The 27,317-nt window shown below is 35.4% G+C and overlaps 1 protein-coding gene and 1 pseudogene across 13 annotated transcripts in view; one reads left to right on the plus strand and one right to left on the minus strand.

The window, feature by feature from the left end:
* The window catches only part of LOC127690897 (uncharacterized), a 627,431-nt gene that overhangs the window by 296,491 nt on the left and 303,623 nt on the right, over positions 1-27,317 (plus strand). The window lies entirely within an intron of this gene.
* LOC127691121 (vomeronasal type-2 receptor 116-like) lies at positions 1,053-20,320 on the minus strand (annotated as a pseudogene).

Here is a 27,317-nt window from a genome sequence, read left to right on the forward strand (position 1 = left end):
GACCACAGCTGGAAACATGGCGCCGTCTGCACAGCCTGCAGAGCCAGGCCCCTTGGGAGGCTGGAGAGGGCCTCTGTCAGCCCAGGTGGGCGGAGCCTCCTACATGGAGCTCGGCAGGTTTGAACCTGTCTCTCAGCCGCCCTCACTGCTCACGCACAGGGTTTGTTCACAAAGCACGTTCACCACACCCCTCTCCCTTGCCGTCCATGTTCACCCTGGCTGTGGCTGTGATTAGCATTCATAGGATATGTAGCATCTCCATAGGGAGGGGTCGGCCACGCCTACTACACTGATTCCCTGGAGAAGGGAACACACTCTAGTTCTGACTAATTTCAGTGGACCCCAGAATTGAGGGTAGTCAGGGGTGGTCACAGGGACAAATTAATCCCTAGAGGAGAACACAAGAGGACATTTGCAAGACAACTTAGTGAGTGAAGGCTCCACCAGTCCACATAACCTGAGTTTCATTCCTTGGAACAATATGATGGAAACATTTACACACACACACACACACACACACACACACACTTAAAAAATATTGTGAAAGAAGGTCAGTGTATGGTACAATAACTTTTATGTTTGAGGGCCCAAAACATGAAAATTTGACAGAGCTAACTCCACCACAGTACCAAGTCAATATTTGAGTACTAAGGATATTTTCACTTTAATATTACACAACAAACATGTATGTATAAACACAGACACATTACTATTTCTTTACATTAGGTGATGAAGGTCAGTATCATTTTTCTCTCAAAGTACTGTTTACTGCTTCATTTTTAAAATACGATTGGTTGTTTATATTTGACATTGTCATTTAATTGCTTTTTGTTTATATTTCCTGTCTCCAAAACACTCTTGTACCACTCCCTTCACTCCTAAAATGCACATGGCTTCTTATCTCACAGATTCTGACTGAATGTGTATATATTTGTAAATATATGTATTATGGAGACTGTGTGAAATTGCATATATTTATGTTCTCATAAGGTCACATAGCAGTAAATTCACTCTTAATGACATTCTGCTATACTTAAAAATCAGGGTCTTGATCAGCCATCATCAGACAGCTTTCCTCCTGTAATAGATAGGAACAAACACAAACACCATTAGGCAGACAATGTTCAGAATGTGAAAGAATTTGGAACACACATTCATAACTGGGATGTTTCCATAAAACCCCTTGCCTCAGTACTCAGGAAACACTGTGGAAGTGTAGGTAGAAGTATTATCCGTGCCAGAGGGGATTGAGAACACCCAGCATGGGAAACAGGACTTCTAAAACAAGAAAGATAGATGCACATATGAAATTACAGAGACTGCGGCAGCATGCTCAGGGCCTGCATGGTTCTGTTCATACTGAGATGTCAATATTGAGAAGTGAAAAGAGTTACGTCCCCATTCCAATTCAGTTGATATCCATTTACAAAAAATATATATATTAATTATGAACTGAAGGATAACACCATACTTTGGTATCTATCCCATGAAGTTGAGGATGCCATCCTAGATGTAGAAATCATTTTCTGAAAATATAATGGCAGACAAATCAAAAAGGAAACATTAATGTTTTTGTCTAAATTAAAATTGTTATAACATACTTGCTTTTAGGTATGATTTACAAGAATCTTTTTTTCAGGGGATGTACTCAATGATATGACTTTCATGGGGTATTCAAACTATTTTAAGGGCAAACCTTTAGTCCAGCATCAGATGGGAAATACCAAACAATCTCAAAGACATTGTTGGCAGTCATTTGTCTCACAATGATTTTCTGAGACTTTTAAATTTGTTTGGTTTTTGTGTTCATTTGTTTTGCTGTGTATTATTTTTTGTTTTTACCTCAAAGTTTCTTTTTAAGTATACTGTGGCTTATACTATTGTGGCTTTGTGTAAATTTTTTTGTCAATTTGAGTTGGTGTATTTTTAGGTTTCTTAGAGTTTTCCTTTGTCTTTTTATCTGTTTATTTGTCATTTTGTCCTATTACAAATTTTGTTTTTAACAATAATAATAATAATTAGATGTTTGCTGTATAACATGAAAAAGAAAGAGAGGTTATGGATTTAAAAAAGTTGCATGGGACAAGAAAATCTGGAAAGAGTTAGGTAAGGAAAAAGGTAATCAGAATATACTGTATGAAAATTATCTATGTTCAATAATGGAAAAATGAGAGATAAAAGAGAAGACCATCAATGAACATTTTCCCACTCCAACCCTGTGATGAATTAAGCAAAATGCTATGTGACATTAAGGATGACAGCACACCCTGGCATCAGTCCCTTCATTAAGTTCTCCAGGATGGCGTCCTATATGTAGAAATCATTTCCTAGAAACATAATGGCCACCAGAGGAATGAAAAACACATGAGACATTAAAGGTCGTGGCTAAATTATCAATGATTAAACAGACTTGCTTTCAGGTATGGTTCACAAGAATCTCTTTGTGATTGTAAATATGTGTTTATGAACTACAAAAACAAAACAAAACAAAACAACAATAAAAAAAGAACTAGCTCACAAGTCTGCTCAGGGTATCCACTCAGATTCACTCACTGATAAGGGGATTTTAGCCTAAAATCTCTGAATATCCAGGATACAATTCACAAACAACATGAAGCTGAAGAAGAAGGAAGACCAAAGTGTGGGTGTATTGGTCCGTTTTAGAAGGGGTAACAAAATACAGAGACAAAGGGTGGAGCAGACTGAAGCAAAGGCCATCCAGAGACTGCCCCACCTGGGGATCCATCTCATAAGCAGTAAACAAACTCAGACCCTATTGTGGATGCCAAGAAGTGCTTGCTGACAGGAGTCTGGTATAGCTGTCTCCTGAGAGTCTCTTCCAGAGCCTGATATATGCAGAGGCGGATGCTGGCAGCCAATCATTGAATTGATCACTGCATCCATAATGGATGAAATAGAGAAAGGACTGAAGGAGCTGAAGGGGTTTGTAACCCCATAGGAAGATCAATAATATCAACAAACCAGAGCTCCCATGGTCTAAATCACCAACCAAGGAGTACACATGGAGGGACCCATGGCTTCCACATTATATGTAGCAGAGGATAGCCTTAGGCATCAATGGGAGAAGAGGCCCTTCGTCCCATTAAAGCTCAGAGTTCCAGTGTAGGAGAAATTCAGGGCAAGGAGGCAGGAGTGTGTGTGTGTGTGTGTGTGTGTGTGTGTGTGTGAGAGAGAGAGAGAGAGAGAGAGAGAGAGAGAGAGACCCTCATAGAAGCAGACAGAGGGGTGTGATACAGAGTTTCTGGGGGGGATTAGGAAAAGGGATTGCATTTGAAATGTAAATAAATAAAATATAAAAAAAAAAGATACCACAAGGATTCAGGCATTTCTCTAATAGAGCCAATCAATTATTACAGATAATGAACCAAAATAGACACTGCATCCTTTTGGCAACTTCTGTGTTGTTTATGTTATTCAGTGGTGTGCATTGATTGGTCTATAGACCGTGTTGTTACTCTGCATGCCTTTATTTCCCTTTTTCTTTATTTTAACCTTCCTTCCTCTCAAGCCTCTCCTGCAGATGCAGTCACATGGCAGCTGGAACTTAATCCTATTCCTCTCAAAGCTCCCAGCAATGCCTTCCATCATTTAAGATCCAATTGTTCTTGAGCAAGGGATGTGACTCACTCATAAAAGGAAAAATGTGGCTTTGACCTTTTCGCACAGGCCTGCTCAGCAAACCACATCCCTGTTGCACAACAAATAGGGAGTGCAGGGCTCTTGTTGGTGTTGTCAATGCTAAAATCAGTCAGAGTTATTAGAAGTCATCCAGCTTCTCTGTATAAAAGGCAGTTCCTAATGATTAATTCGTGACATATTTTTAAATTCTGGGTCTTTCTATTTCACTGAAATGTTAGGACAAAACCAAACAAAAACTTAGAGTCATCTATGTGTAAGACAGAATGCAAACTCTGAGCAGTCTGCAGAACAATAGAGCTGATGAAAACATAAACTAAGATTGGAATGAGGCAGTATGATTGCATTGTCAGAGCAGACACAAGTTTTAAACAAGTCTCACCTTAACAGCAATTAAATTGACCCAGCATAAGTGGCTACTTGAGAAGAATTGCACTGTTGCGATGACATTAACGTCACCTTGCAGACCGAGAGCAGCTGAGTGAAGGGATTCTGAGTTCAATAGCGCCTTGGTGAAATTTCATCTTTTCAAACAATGTCTGCTGAGCTTCTAGCTCAAGCCAGTGCTAAGCTAAAAAAAGGCTTCTGGGTAAACAACATGGGACTTGCCCTCACTTTTTTCTTTCTTTTTTTTCCTTTTTTTTTCTTTTTTTTTAATATTTGCTTTTGAAAGGATAGAAAATAATACAGCCTAATTCTAATGACCCCAGGAAATCAGTAGTTTAAAATGCTATCTCGCTTTGTTAGAAACTAGGTAAAAGGTCACATTCCAGAGCCCGCCCTTTGTTTAGACCTAGCAGAAAGGCCTTGAATAGGTGATCCTGGCCCCATAGGGTAACTGGAAATGGGCTAAGCTTATCTTCTGTAAACTTACACCATTACCCCTAAGCAGGAGTTCATGCAGCTGTAGACATTATAGGAAACTAATTGGTCCACTGAGCGTGGGCTCCAATAATTTAAACTGATTGTCTCCCATTTCGCAGGCTCTCCATGCTAAGAAATGATTGGTTTGTGATTCGTGGGCTTTGTCGTAAACTTATAAAAGCTGTCTCAATTCAGCACTTGGGGTCCATAGTCATCTGACCCTGCATGGTGCACGGCGGCTATGGAACCCAGAATTCTGGAAATAAAGAAATCCTCATGCTATTGCATCGAGACCGTTTCTCACGAGTGATTTGGGTGTCGCCTTCCGGGGTGTGGGGTGCTGGGGCACCCTCGGTTTTACTTTCTGAATAAGTTATCTCTCTGAAAATCCCCCTATTACACCCTCCTCCCCCTGATGAAGCCCCTCTCTCAATTACCTGACTTGCATTCCCCTATTCTGGGGAATTGAGTTTTCGCAGGACCACAGGCCTCTCCTCTCACTAATGTGTAAAATGGTCATCTTCTGCTACATAGGTAGCTGGAGCCATGGGTCCCTCCATGTGTACCCTTTGACTGGTGATTCAGTCCCTGGGATGTTACAGACTGTGGGTCTGCTGTGGGATAACCAGGATTTTTTGGTCGAGGAAGACACAGGTCCCACAGGAGTTACAAACTGACATGACTACAGAGGTGGTTTGGTATTTTCAGTTATCTCCCAAAGTCCAGTCAAGTTAACATCTCAAATTAAGCATCATATACATCTGTAAAAGGCTAGCTTGGCTTTCTTGGGAAATACAGGGTGTTTACCCAAAGTCCAGGGCCCATGTGGCTAAAGTGCTTATTTGTTTTTGGCAGAATTTTGTTAATGGTTTTAATATCTAAAACTAGTAAATTGGATATGTAATATATTTTATATTTGCAGTTGCCTTTTGCTTGACTTCATCATCCACATGTGATATAGTGAACACTCACTTGTTTCATTAGAAATTTCATTTTCAGGGCAGGGGCTATACACAAAACAGCAGGCTGCCATTCCCTCCTTCCAAAATCTTCTAAAGCCAGGACCACAGTCTTCACTGCACACAAAGGATGGCATCTGAGAAAAAGTTAGATGCATACCAATAAAAAGTTTAAGGTTTATGTTTTATATTAATGGGTTAAGTTTTAAGTCTCGAATAAGCTTACCTTATGTGCACCAACTGCCTGACATTTCACTCCATCCATTATTTAATGATCAGCTATGAATACACGAGATACGTTGAAGATATGTTGGATAGTTCCTGAGTGTCTAGTAAGTCGTGAAAAAGAGCTGATAGTGAGCCATGTGCAAAAACTACAGAGAATGCAACCTGGTATTGAGCCAGTCAGTAGTGCAACCTGGTGGTTTTTTAGTTAATTATTTTCAATTTGGCAGTAAATGCTGTGAAGAGAAAGAGGGAACTTTAGTTGAAATATTTTCTGAGCCAGCACTAACCTCTCCTCATATCTTTGACACATTTTAATTTCTAATTGTTATAGGATTGCTCATCTCATTGTGGACAGTTGAGCCAGTAAGTTGTGTGTGTGTGTGTGTTTGTTTGTTTATTTGTTTTGCTTTTTTCTTTTTGAAATTCATGCCTTATGTCAAATCACAACTTCATCCTCACTTTGTGACCAAAGCATAATTAAAGCAACAGAGAAGCAAGTTAGTATTTGAAGAAATTTGAAACGGGAAAATTATGTCTATAAATCACCGAAAAGAAAATATAACCTTAAATATATTACCAGTGCAAAACATGAGAAACTGTATAAAAACAACAGTGGAATGTGCTGACAGTGGTTTAATATGTTTGTAAATGATAAATTCATGTGTAGTGACCTTAAATATGAAATTTTTCATGAGGTAAAAATGCTCTAAAGTGGCTGCAAATACTGGAAAATACTGGATAAAAATTCAAATGCTTAAAGTTAATTGAAGACTTGAAGAATTCTTCCTACAATTTGATATTGTTGAAATGGGTCTTGCCATGAAGTATTGGTATATTAATATTCCAATGATGTTCAGAGTACATTATCCCTTTTTACCGATCACTTTCGTTAAATTTATGTTAACAGTTTGTAATATTGTAGTCTATTTTGAGTTAAAGAAAATGGGCATGCTTTTGTAATTTATGTTAATTTATTTTAAGGTAATGTCTCCATATCACACATGGCTGGTTTAGACTCACAATATAGGGTATACAGGCCACAAACAGTTAGAGATTTTCAGACCTCTGCCTCTAAAAAGGCAAATGTTCTAATATCATTTTGTGTTCCTTGTTTTCTTTCACTTTTTTTGTTTCTTTTTCTCTGATTGGACTTGACTAAGAGCCATTTCTGAACTTTTTGGAAAATAATGTAATTGCATATTTTGTGGTGTATTATATTTAATGGATCTGCATATGTTGAACCATGACTGCATCCCTCGCATAAATTCTCCCTAGGAGGAAGAGTAGAAGGGAAGCAGAAAAAGAAGGGAAGAATCAGGTATAGGAGCAGATGGAGGAGGATATGTACAGAAGGTCAGGAAATTGATCAGAAATGTGTATCAAATGTGTAGAAGGGAAATGAGGGTAACAGCATGAAATCCCAGATGCAAAGAAAGCAAGAGCCTCCCAAGACTCCACAGGGATGACTTTAGCTGAAATTCCCCCAAAATGGGAGGGTAAACCTGTCCAGAGTATATCCAGAGTTTATGCATGCCCTCCACCCCCTGGTTGAGGTACTGGACCACCCAAACTCCTCCAAAATTTAACCCAGTGTAGCTCCTGTCTAAAGGAAATACAGGGACAAAGAATGGAGCAGAGATTGAAGGAACGGCCATCTAGAGACTGGCCATCTGTGGATCCATCTCACATGCAGAAACCATCCAAGACACTATTGTGGATGCCAAGATGTCCTTCTTACAAGAGCCTGATATATATGTATCCTGAGAGGCTCTACCAGATTCTGATCAATACAGGAACAGATGCTCACAGCCAACCATCATACTGAGCCCAGGGTCCCCAATGGAGGAGCTGGGGGAAGGACTGAACGAGGTGAAGTGGCCTTATATGACACAAATGGGAGGGTAAGCACTTGGTCCTTTGAAGGCTTTATGCCCCAGTGTAGAGGAATGCTAGGGCAGTGAGGCAGGAGTGGATATGTGAGTAGGGGAGCACCCTAATAAAACTAGGGTAAGAGGGTATAGGATAAGAAGTTTGTAGATGGGAAACTGGGAATGGGAATAACATTTGAAATGTAAATAAAAAAATATCCAAATGAAAAATGGAAATAAGCCACACATATAAAAATCACAATAAAATGGTAGTATACTTCATGCAAAGCTGCTAGCCTAGTACATAGTAGGTTCATTCTTCAACACTACAAAAGTAATAAACAACAATAATATAAGGGCAGGTTCAGGAGTAAAGTTGTATGTGTCTCACTTGTATTAAACTTGTATTAAACTAAACGCATTAATGTTCTTTCTAAGAGTGAAACGATAGTCAGTCTATACTTCTTATACACTTGTTACCTTATAGGTAATATTCAGACCACTGTCATGCTTATTAAAAATTGTTACCATAATTTTACATGATGAATACAACTTTAAAATAATTACTTGTTTCAAGTTTCTTATTTAAACATAAATCTTCAGGAGTTCAATTGCTTAAAATTAAGAGAGAGGCATATAATGAAACTTAATATCACCTTTTCTTAGAGAACAACTCTAAAAAAATAGGACATGGAAGTGGAAAAGGTTGATATGGAAGGAGAATCCAAGCATAAAGCATTACTTAAGATGGCCTGATAAAAACTGTGATTCTTCTGGAAGTGAATCTCAGAATAAGCGCTCTGAATGCCTGGAGAAAGAATGTATGTCAACTGATAATTCTCCATTTCTACATTACCTGGAGTAGGTTATGCACTGATGTTTTAAATGGGATAAAGAGGGAATGAGGTAGGATATACACCTTGCAATTGAACAGATAATAAATACTAGGTTTTTTGTCTCCATCCTACTTCAAGAAGTATACCAACTGAAAGTTAGGAGTTTGATTACAATTTTTTTAGATAAAAGCCCTGCCACATATCAGGCCCTATTCATGGCACAAAGGTAAAAATAATAAATTTATGTATAAATATTCTTGCTATATACTTACTGTTTCTATATATAAAATATTAAACCATACTGTGATAAATGATGCTTTATATGTTAACACAGTGTGTCATATGGATGCATATGAGGGGTATTTAGCTCACATTTATAGTCAAGTGGTGCTTCCTTAAATATATTATAAGAAGTGGAATTCCAAAAAATAATAATTTTCTGACTGAATGATTAGAGTGTTCACAAAAATCCAAAGTAGGAAAAAGAATGAGCAATCCAGGAGTATCAGTAGTTGTGGAGGAGCACTAACTGTGATATTTTTTGCAGGCAAAACTAGTAATTGGCCCCATTCCAGACACCTCAAGAAATCCTATCTATAATAGATGGAATAGTCAAGTGCGAACAATGATTTCGTCTAGTTTGGGCACAAATGTCAGTGTGATTTCATTTTCACACTTATGCTCCAAAGATCTAAGGACATTCAGTTTACATACGATTAATTTCAAGCTATGGCATCAGTGTATGTGTGGGTTATAAAAAATATCCCACTGTCCTTTGCATTTGGAAATTGCATTATGATTAATCAGTGATTAAAAAAAGATATTAACAGAGTGTGTCTACTAAATTTTTTTGTTTAGGATGGCGTTAACAAAGGCTGTCTATTTCAGGATTTTTATGTAGAATTCCCATGGACATATAACATCATTTTGTTAAAAGATTTCCGTCTGCAATTCAATTCAACATTAATAATTTCTAGGAGCTTCATATACGTATTCTCATGTAGAATAAATAATTGGCATTAATATTTCCAGATATTCTGATTATAGAATTTACAGATTGAATTATACTTTCAAAAATAAACTGTTCTTAGTACTAAAATGGTAATAACTATCACTCAATTGTCCATCACCATCCCATGCTTCAATCACTACTATTCATATAATATATGAGGTAGGATTTTTTGGTTATTTCATCTAGTTCCATTTCATATGTCTAGTTACCGTAATGGGTTATTAAAATTTTATCCTATTATAATGTCTTATATTTTGTTTAATCTTGATTTATGTTATTACTCTCCGGTAGAATGCTGCTATTTTCCAATGAGGGACAGAGAGTGGATGTGATGGGAGAGGAAACTGGGAATGAAATAGGAGTTTTAATTCTGACATATTTGCAAGAAAACCTGAGGATTCATCACATCCAAATAGAAGGAAGGAAAACTGTACTTAGCATATATTATCTGAGAATAACAAGCTATTCTCAATAAATTAAAACATCGCAATTTCAAAAAAATTTCCAATACCATGCAGTTTTTAACACTATTGCTCTGTAGTATTGCTTGAGGTCAGGGATACTGATTCCCCCAGATTTTCTTTTGTTGATGAGAATAGTTTTAGCTATCCTGGGTTTTTTGTTGTTCCAGATGAATTTGATAAATGCTCTTTCTAACTCTGTGAAGAATTGAGTTGGGATTTTGATGGGTATTGCATTGAATCTGTATAGTGCTTTAGGCAAAATGGCCATTTTAACTATATTGATTCTACCGATACATGAGCATGGGAGGTTTTCCCATTTTTTGAGGTCTTCTTCCATTTCCTTCTTCAGAGTCTTGAAGTTCTTGTCATACAGATCTTTCGCATGTTTGGTAAGAGTCACCCCAAGATACTTTATACTGTTTGTGGCTATTGTGAAGGGGGTCATTTCCCTAATTTCTTTCTCAGCCTGCTTATCCTTTGAGTATAGGAAGGCCACTGATTTGCTTGAGTTGATTTTGTAACCTGCCACTTTGCTGAAGTTGTTTATCAGCTGTAGGAGCTCTCTAGTGGAGTTCTTTGGGTCACTTAGGTAGACGATCATGTCGTCTGCAAATAATGATAGTTTGACTTCCTCCTTTCCAATTTGTATCCCTTTGACCTCCTTATGTTGTCGAATTGCCCGAGCTAGTACCTCAAGTACAATATTGAAAAGATAAGGAGAAAGGGGGCAGCCTTTTCTGGTCCCTGATTTCAGTGGGATTGCTTCAAGTTTCTCTCCGTTTAGTTTGATGCTGGCTACCGGTTTGCTGTATATTGCTTTTACTATGTTTAGGTATGGGCCTTGAATTCCTGTTCTCTCCAAGACTTTAAGCATGAAAGGATGCTGAATTTTGTCAAATGCTTTAAAAACTGCATGGTATTGGTACAGTGACAGGCAGGAGGATCAATGGAACAGGATTGAAGATCCAGAAATGAACCCACACACCTATGGCCACTTGATCCTCGACAAAGAGGCTGAAAACATCCAATGGAAAAAAGATAGCCTTTTCAACAAATGGTGCTGGTTCAACTGGAGGTCAGCATGCAGAAGAATGCGAATTGATCCATCCTTGTCTCCTTGTACTAAGCTCAAATCCAAATGGATCAAGGACCTCCACATAAAGCCAGACACTCTGAAGCTAATAGAAAAGAAACTGGGGAAGACCCTTGAGGACATCGGTACAGGGAGAAAGTTTCTGAACAGAACACCAATAGCGTATGCTCTAAGAGCAAGAATTGACAAATGGGACCTCATAAGGTTACAGAGTTTCTGTAAGGCAAAGGACACCATCAAGAGGACAGATCGGCAACCAACAAATTGGGAAAAGATCTTCACCAATCCTACATCAGATAGAGGGCTAATATCCAATATATATAAAGAACTCAAGAAGTTAGACTCCAGAAAACCGAACAACCCTATTAAAAAATGGGGTACAGAGTTAAACAAAGAATTCTCACCTGAAGAACTTCGGATGGCGGAGAAGCATCTTAAAAAATGCTCAACTTCATTAGTCATTAGGGAAATGCAAATCAAAACAACCCTAAGATTTCATCTTACACCAGTCAGAATGGCTAAGATTAAAAATTCAGGAGACAGCAGGTGTTGGAGAGGGTGCGGAGAAAGAGGAACACTCCTCCACTGCTGGTGGGGTTGCAAATTGGTACAACCACTCTGGAAAGCAGTCTGGCGGTTCCTCCGAAAACTGGGCACCTCACTTCCAGAAGATCCTGCTATACCACTCCTGGGCATATACCCAGAGGATTCCCCACCATGTAATAAGGATACATGCTCTACTATGTTCATAGCAGCCCTATTTATAATTGCCAGATGCTGGAAAGAACCCAGGTATCCCTCAACAGAAGAGTGGATACAAAAAATGTGGTATATCTACACAATGGAGTACTATTCAGCCATTAGAAACAATGAATTCATGAAATTCTTAGGCAAATGGATGGAGCTAGAGAACATCATACTAAGTGAGGTAATCCAGACTCAAAAGGTGAATCATGGTATGCACTCACTAATAAGTGGTTATTAACCTAGAAAACTGGAATACCCAAAACATAATCCACACATCAAATGAGATACAAGAAGAAAGCAGGAGTGGTCCCTGGTTCTGGAAAGACTCAGTGAAACAGTATTTGGCAAAACCAGAACGGGGAACTGGGAAGGGGTGGGAGGGAGGACAGGGGAAGAGAAGGGGGCTTACGGGACTTTCGGGGAGTGGGGGGGGGGCTAGAAAAGGGGAAATCATTTGAAATGTAAATAAATTATATCGAATAAAAAAAATTTTCCCTGTTCTCAGAGAATGGTCTTTCTGTTGTGTGCTGTGTTCTTTTGTTAGCTGTTTTTGTAAAACAGATATTTCATACAAATCCATCAAATTTGTTGTTCTTTAATTACCTTCTCCCTCATATTACGCATTAATATGTTTTCCTCAATTTTTTAATAAAGAACAGTTCTCCTCTTGTCTGTGCATGAGTCTTCTTACCCTGTCCAGGCAACCATTGAATTCCATAAAAAATAAACCAGCCTAAATGTCTTTGATTAATTTAGAGAATGGTAACAAAAATTTTCATTAATAATACAAAAGTATTTGTTACTTTTATCTGGTTTCAGTCTTGTTGCATTTGATTTGTTTTAATAGATATTTCTTTGTCGGTTTTACTAGTACAGTCTATGTTCTTTTGACCTTTTGTTCATCACTAAAAAGAGTGAAGAGTTTCTTCAAATTTATTAAAAAGTGATGATTCAGTGAATATGAACTTCAGTAATTTTGTTCATAGGTGAACTTTGAAACTGTCCTTTTATTAAATGTGAAAACATTTTTGACTATAACAACATAGGTTACCAACTATGAAACTTAGTGTTTCATAACTAACATTAGTCTCACTCTTATCAACCATCTGTTCCAGAGGTTTAAAGTAAGGAAATAGATTACTGTGTAGTAACAACAATGATGAGAATTTTGTTTAATTTAAAGGAAAGAATATCAATCAGTGGTGAAAATAGATTTACAGTCATTAAATTTCAGAAAATAATTCTAATATTAAAAAGGTATATTTTATGCATGTATGACATCATCAAAAAATTAACAAAAATATAACAAAATGTAAAAAAGAATCATAATTCAGGAGCCTAGAAATCAGTTCCTGATGTGATGAAATATTTCATTTCAAAATGATGCAGTTTATTTACTTGCCAGTGTTTACTACTGTGTATTTTAAATCAGTATATTCATACACACCCACCTTTCTCCTTCCTGTGGCCAATTCAATCATGACTCCATATAAATAAAAGTGTCGACGATGTGGAAAATATGGGCTGAACTTTCATATCTTCACCTTAACCCCAAGGCGTTGAGAGAGATTCCAAAAGTGAAAAATGTCATAGTCTTCCTTCAGTACTACTCTCTCCTCCATAATCACTTTGTCCCCATGAGGATTAATGAAGTAGGTCTTTCTCAGGAAGTAGTTTATCTAAAAGACGAGCATTGAACTGTAATGTATACACCATTACTTCAAGTCATAATTGTGTTCTGATTTCATAGTAAAGGCAACTTCATTTAAAGAATGAAAGAGAAATCACAACACAAGCAATTGGATAAATGAAATCATCATAATATTCCAAGAATTTCAGTTCTCTCAGTGAAGACTACCAAACACAGACAAAGCTGCAGAAGCAAAAGCAGATACCCAACACACACACACACACACACACACACACACACACACATATATATATATATATATATATATATATACATACATACACACACAAACACACAAACACACACAAAAACAAACATACAAACACACATTGCCACAGAGAAAGGCTCACATCTTTTCTGAGTCACACATTTAATACAGCTCTACACTTATTTACACAGAAATATATATATACATGTTGACACTCACATGCAAACATTAAGGCACAAAGCAGACATACATATGTACTCAACTAACTAAAAGCACAGATTTGAAATCATGCAAAATACTGACATGCAGTCAGCCCAGAATTATGTTGACACACAGATAAATTTATACTCACATATAATGACAAAAGGTGGGCAGAGGCCAAGCCAAGCACAAAAAAGGCAGAAACATACACAGTAAATCAGATACAAATCCATATATGCACATACAAACACTAACAAAATACATATACTAGTACACAAAGTTATATGCTCTGACAAATACACAAAGAAACATAAATACATATACAAACATACTTTTAGAAAGAAATTTATACATAGAAAATGTGCTGGTCAATTCCATATTCATATAGAAATATAACAATGTATGTACATAGCAACACAAATATAAACACAGATAAACAAAGAGTAACACATACAAATAATCAGTGAAAAAGATACATTCACACAAATAAACACATTTCTACAGAAGGAACTCAATACCAACAGCATTTTTTGTTTAATTACTCTCAGAAAATCAAAAAATTTACACAGAGCCTATACTGGAGACAGAATCACTGTACAATTCTAAGGAAAACTGTTCCTTAAAATGATTTCTTTATAATTGGCAATTATGAATTATGAACATTCATCTTCTTGTCATGGAGAAAATTCATGAGATAGGACTCTATATACAATATTGGAAGGGGTGTGCAGATGGATAGTCACGTGTTCTGTATGTAACTCCAAATTTTAATTGATAAACTGCACCTTATATTTTTTCCATTCATATTTATAATAATTACTAGAGTTCTTTTTCTTAGGAAAAATGTTCAGAAACTTACATATTTTGCAAAATATTTCCTCTTTCATTAAGTGTGGGCATTCTAGAGATCCTTAACAGCTATGCACTTTAAGACAATAAACATCATCTAAGAGAAGATACTCTACCTTCAAGCAGTGAGAACTGGCTCCTTTCTCATCGGCTGTCGCCTGATTATCAACCTGTTGCAGATTCACCTGATGGAGGGCATGGGCCACAACATACACAGAATTGTATATGTTTTGACTACTTTCACTAAAGGCCATGTCCAATGTCTGTTCCATTAGCCATTCCGATGAGTCATTGGATGAATAATTCTTCAGTATTTCACAGTTAGATGCTGAGGCATCATAGTTAAAGTACTTCCACTTTGGCATTAATAGATATAAATCTGTACTTTTGACATGGTACCATGTCTGTACAAAATTTTTAAAGCCTGAAATCTCACCATGGTGGTATACAAAAGTAAGAGTGCCATAGAATGTGCCATGGAGTAAGTCTCTCTTACAGGTAGGGAAATCCCATTGTTTTGTTGTAATCCATATTCTCTGTATAACTGGAGATTCCCACATTCTGAAGCTCAATTCAATAATACTGTATGTTTCCCCATAAATGATCATAACATTTGGGGATGACATCACAATTTGTCTGTAGCACATTTCAGTTTTTTGATGCAATGAAATCTCATTGACTGACATCATGTTTACAAAAGCAAAGCAGATTTCCTTGTTTTCATTCTCTTTTTTCAATTCAGAAAGAAATTGTTTGCTTTGATCATTATCTGAGATGACAAGGCCAACCCAGTTCCAGTTGAAGTAAAGTATGAAGGAGAACATTGCCAATGCGAGAGATGTGTCCTTTGGGACCAACTGATAGAGAGATAGGGCAATTCTTCCTTATCATATAAGATGCAATGGAAAGGTCCATAGGAAAACTGAAGGAGCTAAAACACAGATAGCATCATGAGGTGTAGTGCAATTTTAAAAACTTGTAATCATATTTAACTGCAAATAGTTGATTACATGTGGTTTTCCCTCTCATCTCTGATTAAAGTTGGCCAATGTGGAAGCCTGAAACATCCACTTGTAATGGGAACAGCAAGCATAAGTGTTCGACAAAGAGGTATAAAATGTATTCACGTGTTATAATAAATGTTTACTGTCTTTCAGTTTTAGTTTGATATCAGTGTTTTCAAGATTTGGAGGGATTGTGTTATATTTACTACTTGGGGGATATTTCTCTAATATTTTTAAAAGGCATTTATGCCTTAATCCAGAAATACTTCGTCTAATGTTTACCAAGCAAATCCAATGCATAATATTGAACATTTAGGAAAATATTCTTATCTTGCCCTACTTGATGTTATTCCTTGCACACTAGAGGTTGTGATTCACATAAAGATGCCAGAGGTCTCCTTTTTGGATAAGGCTCCAAAATATTCTGTGACTATCTGCTGCTGTGGCTTTTCAGGAAACAGGTAATCAGAACAATGTAAATTTAAAAATATAAACAATATTTGGCAGCCTAAAATTGTTAGCAGCATATAAGATTAAAAAAAAACTGATCCTACATAATGTTGAGGAAATAATGTGGTAAATATATATAGGACTCAAAAGTTGTGTGTCTTAAGGAAAATCTACAGAAACAAAGTTAGATTATATGGAGTTATCTTCTCTATATTATGTGTCTTATAATGATGCAAAAATAATCATGTGGGAAAATATTATGAAAGAACGAGGCATTGGAACTTTGTAACCCTTCTTTTTTGACAAGTTGACTTGTGAAAGTCCACTGTTGTATCTTATGAAGAAGGAACAAAAGAAAAAGAAGATAAGACATAGCAATAAGTCTCACACTGATGTGACATAACCATTGTAATAATATTAAGAAAATGACTTATAATAACTGAAGCAGTTTGTTGCTAAAATTTTTGACAGAGACTCTTATGACAGTTGGTACTGTGACCCTTAATTGTTGGTCATATACACACTGGTAGTAAAGTGGCAAATTCCACAGACTGCATTTGAGGTTTTGATCCTGTCTAGTGCCACTGACATGTGATGAATGGACATGCTAAGAATGGCCTCTCGTGCCTTTACAAGAAATATTCCAACTACCTAAAGGTGGGTTATAAAGAAAAAATTTGTTAAATATATTTCTGTACTATCACAGTTTAACTGATGACTAAACTTATAACACCACCGTGATTGAAATTGGTAACTCTGCTGTTTCACACTTTACCAATGAAATTGTAAACTTATGACCAAATGAAGATACCACATATCTGCGGACGGAAATAATATTTTTTGTGGTTTTTGAACAACATGGATCAATCTCTGCTTACTGAGATTTGCATAAATAAACACTTTTACTTCCAGTTAGTCAAGTCTGCAAGATTCCCTCTACCACCATGCCAGACTGCATTCTTCATGGTCTCCTCTATTCTTTCTCCTTTCTGGAGTCTGTCAACATCTGGAGGTGGCCCCGAGCAGGAAGCCTATCATGTCTCTGATTAGTATGTCCTCTTGAACTTATTACGTAGATTTATATAAGAATAAATCCAGCCTCATCCATTAACTTTCTTAATATATATCAAAATCACCCAAAGCGACATGAGGTTGAGAATTCCTGGCCTAGGAAAACTCACACGTGGAGATAAAAACATGTCCATGAGTATCGGCAATTCAAAGGAAAACTTCCAGTGAGGTCCTGTAAGCAGAAACGAACACATAGTCCCTTTGTTTCAGAAATAATTAGGCACGGGCTTGTAATTTTTTTCAAGAAATAAAGAGTTTACAGTTTTCCCATCACAGTGGCTGAAATTGTGTTTTAAAATCAAAGACATGTTTGGTAAAAAGATCAGCATTCCTGTTGATTTCATCCGTTAAAAAGGCCAATGCCAAAGCATATTTGTGGATTTTAGTTGTTTTTCTGGAAAAGAGTACAGTGTTTATTACAGAAAGATGTCTAAACAAGATCATTTGCACTCAATAGAAGCACTATTCAAAATTGGAAGTTTCTGCATCTGACCCCCAAAGAAGGAAACAAATGGATTTATTTGTGAGTTGGATGGAAATGAGAAACAGGAAAATAGAAAACACTTTAAAAGTTCATGACAATGTGGTTCCTAAAAATTAGATATGGTATTGAACTATTCCACAGAGAACATTTCCAACTCCGTTTTTGAGTTCTTGTGCAGAATGTAAAGAGAAATCCATAGATATTGACAAAATAATAAGACGGATCATGACTTCATTTAGAAATTATTGAGCAATATAAAAATACTGGTGTTCTAAGAGCCATTGAATTCATGATCTTTTCTTATAACCAACTTAATTGGTTAAGGATGTGAAAACATGATTTATCAGTGCATAATAGTCTCTCTGCAGCAAAATTTGGTTCCTGTACTTACAATCAGTTATAATTAGTGGCCAATGTTCTTAACATGTCCCCTCATATCTAACCCCTTCTTGTTAACTTTGTCTTTCAATGTTTTGCTGAAAGAAAATATTTTCTAAAGATTTATTTTTAAATAAATTCAAATATCTAACATGCATTTGGTAAATGATAGATGTCTATGAATATGTTTTGATGTACTTGAGCAAGTATTATGTAGACCATAAGAGGGAAAAACATTCAAGTGTCTTATCAGATACTTTGTTTTAGACTATACTTGCTTCAAATATGGAGGTGTACACTTGTGACAGGTAATTAGTGCAGAGATTAAGTTCTTTCCATATCACCCAAGTATCATTCATCTACTTTCTATTTACAAAGGAATGTGATATATTCACTCCGGCTACTTCTCATCCATATAATTTAATATCTAGGAAACATCTTTGATAATACTTATAGTTCCACTAAATCAACACTCGAATCCTACTGAGAAGTAGGAAAATAAGGAAATTTCAGTGATATTTATTAATGCCAGTACTATATGTTTATAAAATAGAAGTGATTTTGGTGTAAATTGTATACAAAATATTCATTTTTTTGTAATAAAATTGGGCCAAAAGTCAGTGGGAATGGAATAAGACCACATTGTGTTTGTTTATGCAAAGAATTATATCTCCTGTCTAATTTTTGCCAGCTTGTATAATTTTATCAATAAACACTAAACATACACCTATATATTCAATAACTAAATGTGAGATAAATACAATCAGGTTTTTTAAAAAATTGTAATGTCGTGTTGCTATCATTCTATGCACTAAAACCAGCTCAGTTTAGAATATTATTTATCACTACACTCAAAAAATCTCAATTAAATTTTTACTAATACACAAAAGCAATTTCAGAATGGACCTTTTGAAATGTGCAAACTATGTCATACAGCTAAACCTTAGGAAGCATCAGTTACTTACACTGTCTGTGTAGCCTATTAGTGACGATGACTGTGTTTTAAAACAACTATCAGAAATCCACAAAATGGGTATCATTAATACTTTGGTAGCATGTGCTTCTCTATTTAATAAATTACTGAAAAAAGCCCCACAAGATATAAATATAATTAAAAGGTCTGAGATTAACCAACTTAGAAACGAAAGGAGAAAACATGTTTCTTAAATAATGACAAAAAATCTAATAGACAACTTCTGTATAACTGTTGTCAAATATTCCAACTGTCCCACAACACAATGGTCATCCATGCTAGTGACAAGGGACAAAAGTAGTCATGACTGTTATTAATAGCCTCACTACTCAAGCATATCATTGGACCCATATGTTCCAAATCAGTTTTACTCTAAAGAGTGAAAGCTAAATTGAACATTGTAAAACACAGAAGCCAGTGATATTATATGAACAGTATGGGGTAAAAATACAGTGCTTTTGGATTATCTATTTGAATACTTGGATGTCTTGCCCTCTAATAATCTAAATATTCCCTGCTTATATACATAATAAAATATCCATCCAGTCATTCATATGGCGTAGGTATTAGTAAGTGTAGAAATCTCTATCCAAACTGGATGAAGCTTTTCAAGGCAAGAAGTGACAACATTCGTTAAGTTTGAGAGAGAAAGTTCGTATATCTATATCTATATATATGGTTCTTGTGGACTATGTGCCACGAATATAACTGAAACCAGCATATACTTTAGGAGCAAAACACTGATGGAAGGACTTTCAGTAAAGTTTGTGACCATCTATTTTCATGTACTTGGGGTAAAACACAATGAAATATTACAGAATCAATTTCAATAAGTCATCACTGTGTAGAGTGCAATATATACTGTTATTGGGAGGGCTTTGTGTAAAGATTCAATGTAGATATTGCTATATTCTTTAGGGTCCAGGCTTCACTGGGGAAAATAGCACTGAATCTGTTAAAGAATTAAGGTTGTTTCTTCGTATTCAGAATTAGCAACAGGACAGAAGACTCAAGGATTTGTCTGATATTCAGGCTGAGACCACAGAAGAAATATTCTAGATGTCTTTTACATGGAAAAGCCAAATGCACTTACAGGACATTCAGAGTCTGGTTGAAATAATCTTTCTCCATGGGTGTCTGAACTGCTCCAATAACGAAAGTACAAGTGTAACCAAAATCTTCTTCAATGAGTTCACTGAGATGTATTCTCTAAAAGCGCCTGGGATCAATGGCCACGAGGAGTGGAATATTGAGGAGGAAGAGGACTACCATCAAGATCAACATATTTATACTGTCTTACACTCAAGCAAGGTGGATTGTTAAGTCCCGTGCCTAGCAGCACATCAAATTTCTGCCTGCTTTTATTTCCCTTGGCAAAGGAGAGGTTTGCCGCATATCTGTGATTTTTTTTTTCAGACTGTGTCTGAGCCGTGGAGACTTCTTAAACACTCTCTTGCCTGGGGCTCTGCACCTGCTATCCGCAGCACATGTAATAAACAAGAGCAGGAAAATAGGATAATTGATTCTCAGGATCAATGACATTGCATTTTTCAATGCCAGGAAGGAAGCCTGTTTTCCAAATTTGATTCTTTGAAAGTTTTAACAAGGTCTTTATGTGAACAGAGAAATTATGTCAAAAGGATTCAAAAGGATGATTCACCTTTAGCCATCCAGTAATAGCACAACCATAGCTACTGGAGACACACAGGACATTGTATTAAAAAGTCCAAGTCAGGGAGAGGCAGTCTCATGTTTATAGTCAGAGATACACAGAGAATGTACAGTATGGACTACATCACACCAGTGACATGAATCGATTATCTAAACAAGGTTTGTGTTTAAATTTTCTTCAGGATCAATAAACAGAACAAATGTGAAATATATTTAATCCTGCTCTATCCCAAATTATGAAGTTCTTCTGAGATCCACAGTTAATTTACCTGATGAAAGATTGATTTTTAAAGGTTCAACCAGATCCAGAGAAAATGCTGTGTGCTTTCTTTTTTCTTCTTCCTTTCTTTTTTATTGGTTATTTTATTAATTTTCAAGTTTTATCCCCCTTACACGTTTCTCCTACAAACACTGCTATCACTTTCCGCTCTCCAGCTTCACTGTCCCATCACAGTGCCCCCCTGTCCCATCACAGTACCCCACTGTCCTATCACAGCGCCTCACTGTCCTATCATACTGCTCCACTATCCCATCACAGTGCCCCACTCTCCCATCACAGTGCCCCACTGTCCCATCTCTGTGTCCCTATGTCCCATCACAACACCCCACTGTCCATCACAATGCCCCACTGCCCCATCACAGTGCTACACTGTCCCATCACAGTGCCCCATTGTCCCATCACACTGCCACACTGTCCCATCACAGTGCCACACTGTCCCATCACCATACCCCACTGTCCCATCACAATATCCCACTGTCTATCACAATGTCCCACTGCCCCATCACAGTGCTCCACTGTCCATCACAATGCCCCACTGCCCCATCACAGTGCCCCACTGTCCATCACAATGCCCCACTGTCCATCACAGTGCTCCACTGTCCATCACAATGCCCCACTGTCCCATCACAATATCCCATTGTCTATCACAATGCCCCACTGCCCCATCACAGTGCTCCACTGTCCATCACAATGCCCCACTGTCCCATCACACTGCCCCACTGTCCCATCACTGTGCCCCACTGTCCCATCAGAGTACTTTTATATGAAAGGGTTTTCCTGAGTCAGTATTTACTCAGGGAAATTTATTTATTTATGATTTATTTATTTATTTATTTATTTATTATAATTATTAAATATATCCATCAATTTTTATTTATCACCATAATTAAAGTCTTCCAACCAAAAAAAGTCTTCCAACATAAAAGTCTTCCAACCAAAAAAAGCACAGGACCAGATGGTTTCAGTGCAGAATTCTACCAGACCTTCAAAGAAGAGTTAACACCAATACTCTTCAAACTATTCCACAAAATAGAAACAGAAGGAACACTACCCAATTCCTTCTACGAAGCCACAATTACGCTGATACCAAAGCCACACAAAGATCCAACAAAGAAAGAGAACTTCAGACCAATTTCCCTTATGAACATCGATGCAAAAATACTCAACAAAATTCTTGCCAACCGAATCCAAGAACACATCAAAACGATCATCCACCATGATCAAGTAGGCTTTATCCCGGGAATGCAGGGTTGGTTCAATATACGGAAATCCATCAATACAATCCACTACATAAACAAACTCAAAGAACAAAACCACATGGTCATTTCATTGGATGCTGGAAATTTATTTATTTATGATTTATTTATTTATTTATTTATTTATTATAATTATTAAATATATCCATCAATTTTTATTTATCACCATAATTTATTATTTGCCATTTATCATTTATTATTTATCATTATCTACATTTATTATTTATTATTGGTTATTGTTTATTATTATGTATTATGAATTATATATTGTGTATCATGTATTATGTATTATTTTTTATTTTATTTATTATTACTTTTATTTACTTTGGGCAGTCTCTATCTACTCAGGGAATTTCTGGATGCCTTACAGTCTGTCATCCAACTCACCAGTCATGGTCAGGATCAGTTGTGGATGGAAAATATTACAGTTAATTGGTTAACATGAAAAACATTTTAAAATAATTAAAAGGAATTATAAATTATAAAGCCTTAAAATAGAAGAATTCAAAGGAAAATGATATAGTAAAAATGCTAGTAGTAGAAAATGTATGAATACTAACAGACAAAACATGTAGAAAATATTTCTGATAAAATTCCAGATTTTTCTGGAAATCATTTCAGAAAGAATGGAAGAAATATAAAGAAAGACATGACAAATTGAAGAATTGGATAGAAAATAATATAGATAAAATAGTACTAATAGAAAATGTATCTACACTAACTGACAAGCAATGTAGAAAACTTTTCTGATTAAATTAAAGATTTCATGGAAATATCTGATACAATTTAAGAAATATATAGGAAAAAGTTTTACAGTGAAGAATTCGATTAAAAATAATGAAAATTAAGGTGTATATATAGTTAGTATATCAAAACTAATTGACACTACATGTAGTAAAATATTCAGATGAAATTGAAAATTTTCATGGAAAATTGTTTTGATAAAATTGAACAAATATGTAGAAAAGTAGGTTAATATTGAAACTTGGAATCCAAATTAAAACAGATGGAAGTAGAAAACATTCCTAAACCAAATGAATACTCAAACTGAAAATTTTGAATAAATTGAAAATTTACATGGAAAATTTTTTTGAAAAAATGGAAGAAATATATAGAAAAAAGGGTTGCAAGCAAAATATTGTATGGAAAATAATTTCCACATAAAATGGTCATAATAGCATATGTATTAATGCAAACTGACAAAGCTTGTAGAACATTTTTGAGATAAAAAGTAGATATGGAAAATATCTAATAAAATTGAAGAAATATACAGAATAAAATGTTAAAATTGAAGATTTTGATCGAAATTGACACTTGTAAAATAGTAAGCATTGAAAACTTTTACAAATTGAAAAACTAAGTAGAAAATTTTCTGAAAAAAATCAAAGATTTTCATAGAAAATCTTTTTGATGAAATTGGAGAAATATATCTGTGTTAAAATTGAAGATTTTGATGGAAAACAATACACAAGAAATTGTACACATGGATAACACATCAAAACTAACTGACATACTATATTAAAATAAGTTTAAGTAAATTGATAGCTTTCGTGGAAAATATTTCTGATAAAATCGAAGAAATATATAGAAAAATTATTTGAAATTGAATTTTAGCACTGAAAATAAAACAGATTAAAATGATAACAAAGAAAACATATATAAAATGAGTCAATAGGAAAATTCAAAATTTTAGGAATAAACTAAAAAATAAAATGTTAAAATTGAAAAATTTGTTGGAAAATAATAATGGTAAAAAGAAAAACAGAAAATGTATCTTTACTAAATGATCAACCACATACAAAATATTTCTCATAAAATTGATGGTTCTCATGGAAAATATTTCGGATAAATTTCAAAAATATATAGAGAAGTGTTAAATTGACATTTTTCATGGGAAATAATTCAGTGAAGTTGTGTACATCAAAATATAAAAGTGTTAAAATTGAAAGATTCATTGGAAATTCATAATGGTAAAAGATTAAACATAGGAAATATACCTATACTATTTGTCTAAAGACAGAAAAATTTTGATGAAATTGAAGGTGTTGATAGAAAAGCCTAGAAGCTTGGAATACCCAAGACACAATTCGCATAACACATGATGCCCAAGACATAGGAAGAAAAAAGTATAGGTCCTTGGGTCCTTTGTTGAAAGGGAAAAAATACCCACAGAAGGTGATACAGGGACAAAAGTTTGAGCAGAGTCTGAGGGAAGGACCATTCATAGACTGCCCCGCCCAAGGATGCATCCCATATACAGTTACAAAACCCAGAACCTCTTGTGGATGTCCACAAGTGCTGGCTGACCCGAGCCATATATAGCTGTCACCTGGGAGGTTCTGCTAGTGCAAGACAAACACAGAGGGAGGCACTCTCAGCCAGCCATTGAACTGAGCCCAGGGTCCCCAATGCGGGAGCTAGAGAAAGGACCCAAGGAGCTAAAGGGGTTTGCAACACCACAGGAGGAACAACAATATGAGTCACCCAGTACCCCCCCCCCCAGAGCTCCCAGGGTCAAAACCATCAACCAAAGAGTACACAGGGAGTTATTTACCCATGGCCCCAGACACATTGGCAACAGAGGATGAACTTGTTAGACACCAAATTGGGGAGAGGCCCCTGGTCCTGGCAAGACTTGATGCCTTCGTGTAGAGGAATGAAAGGCCAGGGAAGCGGGGGAGGGTTGATTGGGGAAGGAGAGATGGCTCATGGGATTTTGGGGGGAGGGGTGAACCAGGAAAGTGGACAACATTTGAAATGTAAATAAAAATATACCTAATGAAAAGTTTAAAAATTTTTAAATTTTATCAGAAAAGTATTCTATGTTATTGGTCAATTAATACAGGTATATTTTCTACAGGTATATTTAACCATTATTATTTTTCACCATATTCTTCAATTTTGACACATTTTCTATACCTTTCTTCAAGTTTATCAATAATATTTTCCATGTTATTCTTTAATTTTAACACTTTTCTATACTTCTTAATTTTTATCAGAAATAATTTACATCAAAACCTTCAGTTTTATCACCATATTTTTCTGTGCTCTTGGACATTTAGTAAAAGTAAATGTCCTATGTTTACATTTTTACCATTATTATTTTCTAACAAACTCTTAGATTTTAACACTTTCTATGTATTTCTTCAATTTTATTAGAAATATTTTCTATGAATATTTTCAATTCTATCAGAAAATATTTCTAACTACCTTTTACAATATTTTAGATGTTTTTATGTCTACCTGAATTATTTTCCAAGAAAATATTCAATTTTACCACTTTTGTATATTTCTTCAAAAATATGACAAAAAATTTCCATCAAAATCTTCATTTTTTATCAGAAAATGTATCTACTTAACTCTTTAACTAGTTTAGATGTTTTCTATGTCTACCATTTATTTTAATTGTATTATTTCCATGAATTCTGTTTTAACTTTTTAATATAATTCTATTTTTATCAGAAATATTTTCCATCAATATCTTAAATTTTATCAGAATATTTTCTACGTGCTTGTTCACTTAGGATAGATATATTTCTATGTTAACCATTTTACCATTATTACTGTTCATCAAATTTTTCAATTTTAACACTTTTTCTTGGTATTTATTTAATTTTTGTATACTGTTGTTCAATTTTATTAATAATATTTTCTATGTAAGTGAATTTTATCAGAAAATGTTTGTGCTTCCTTCTTCAATTATTTTTGAACTGTTTAATATATCTACCATTTATTCTGTATGATTATATATGAAAACCTTCAATTTGAACACATATTTATATATTTCTTCATTTTTTTCAGAAATATATTCGATGTAAACATTTAATGTTATCAGAATATATTCTGACTCAGTTCTTGAATTAGTTTAGGAATATTTTCTATGTCTACAATTTTATTTGTATTATTTTCCATGAAATTCTTCAATGTTAACACTTTTTTCTATGTTTCTTCAATTTTATCAGAAATATTTTCCATTAATATCTTTAATTATTCAGAAAAAATTTCTATGTCCTAGTCAATTAGAAAAGATATATTTCTATGTTGTCTATTTTACCATGCATTCTAATCTTTTAACACTTTTTTCTCTATATTTCTTCAATAGTTTCAGAAATATTTTCCATGTAAATCTTCAATTTTAACATGTTTTATACATATTTCTTCAATTTTATTAGAAATAAATTCAATGTAACTCTTCAATCATAACAGTGAGTATGTTAGATGCAAAAGGTTTAAAAATATTCACCCAATATACTGTTTAATGCATATTAAAATTAAGAGAACGTGTGTGTGTGTGTGTGTGTGTGTGTGTGTGTGTGTCTTTCATTCACAATTCCAAAACATTTGGGCAGGGCTAGAGAAGACAAACACACCCACTGAAAACAGAACACCATCACATCATACGGACATCTTATATTAGGGTATCAGGGTGCTTGTCTGGACATGGTTCCTTTACAGTCAAGTTTGCTCAATAAAATTAATTTTGTGACTAGGTCTACTGATGAATCCATTCTTGATAATAAAATGATTAATTTTGAGATTGTGATTAAGATTTTAACCATGAAGGGCAAAAATATATTTTCCATGAGAATATGAAATTTATAACTATATGGCCACATAGGGCTTCACAGCTATATCCTTTCCATGCAAGGAAGGACTCTAGAGACCAGGCTAGACATCACTGTCCATGCTCAGGCTTGGTGGTCATTGTCTCTCTCCAGAAAACACTTATCTCCTGGAAAATAGGGCATGTAATCTGCATGGAGTAATGGGGTGTTGTTAGATTTGAGACATTTAGACCACACTTGGAGGCAGTCAGGTGTGGTGAGCTGTGGTTAATTGAGTTATATAATAGGTTGGAATTGGCTTAAGGACAGATGAGAGCTGTTTAGGAAGTGGAAAATTTGGACATTTGCTAACAAATTTTGATACACAACTGTTGGGAAGTGTCTGGAGAGATGGGTCTCTCACAGCCTGACATATACTATACCCTTTGATTTCATCTCTCAGTCAGAGTGTAAGATCTGAATCATCTTGTTTTCGTGATCCCTGTCCACAGGCATCATCTCCAAGCAAG

The sequence above is a fragment of the Apodemus sylvaticus genome, chromosome 8, assembly GCF_947179515.1.
Source record: "Apodemus sylvaticus chromosome 8, mApoSyl1.1, whole genome shotgun sequence".
NCBI lineage: Eukaryota > Metazoa > Chordata > Mammalia > Rodentia > Muridae > Apodemus > Apodemus sylvaticus.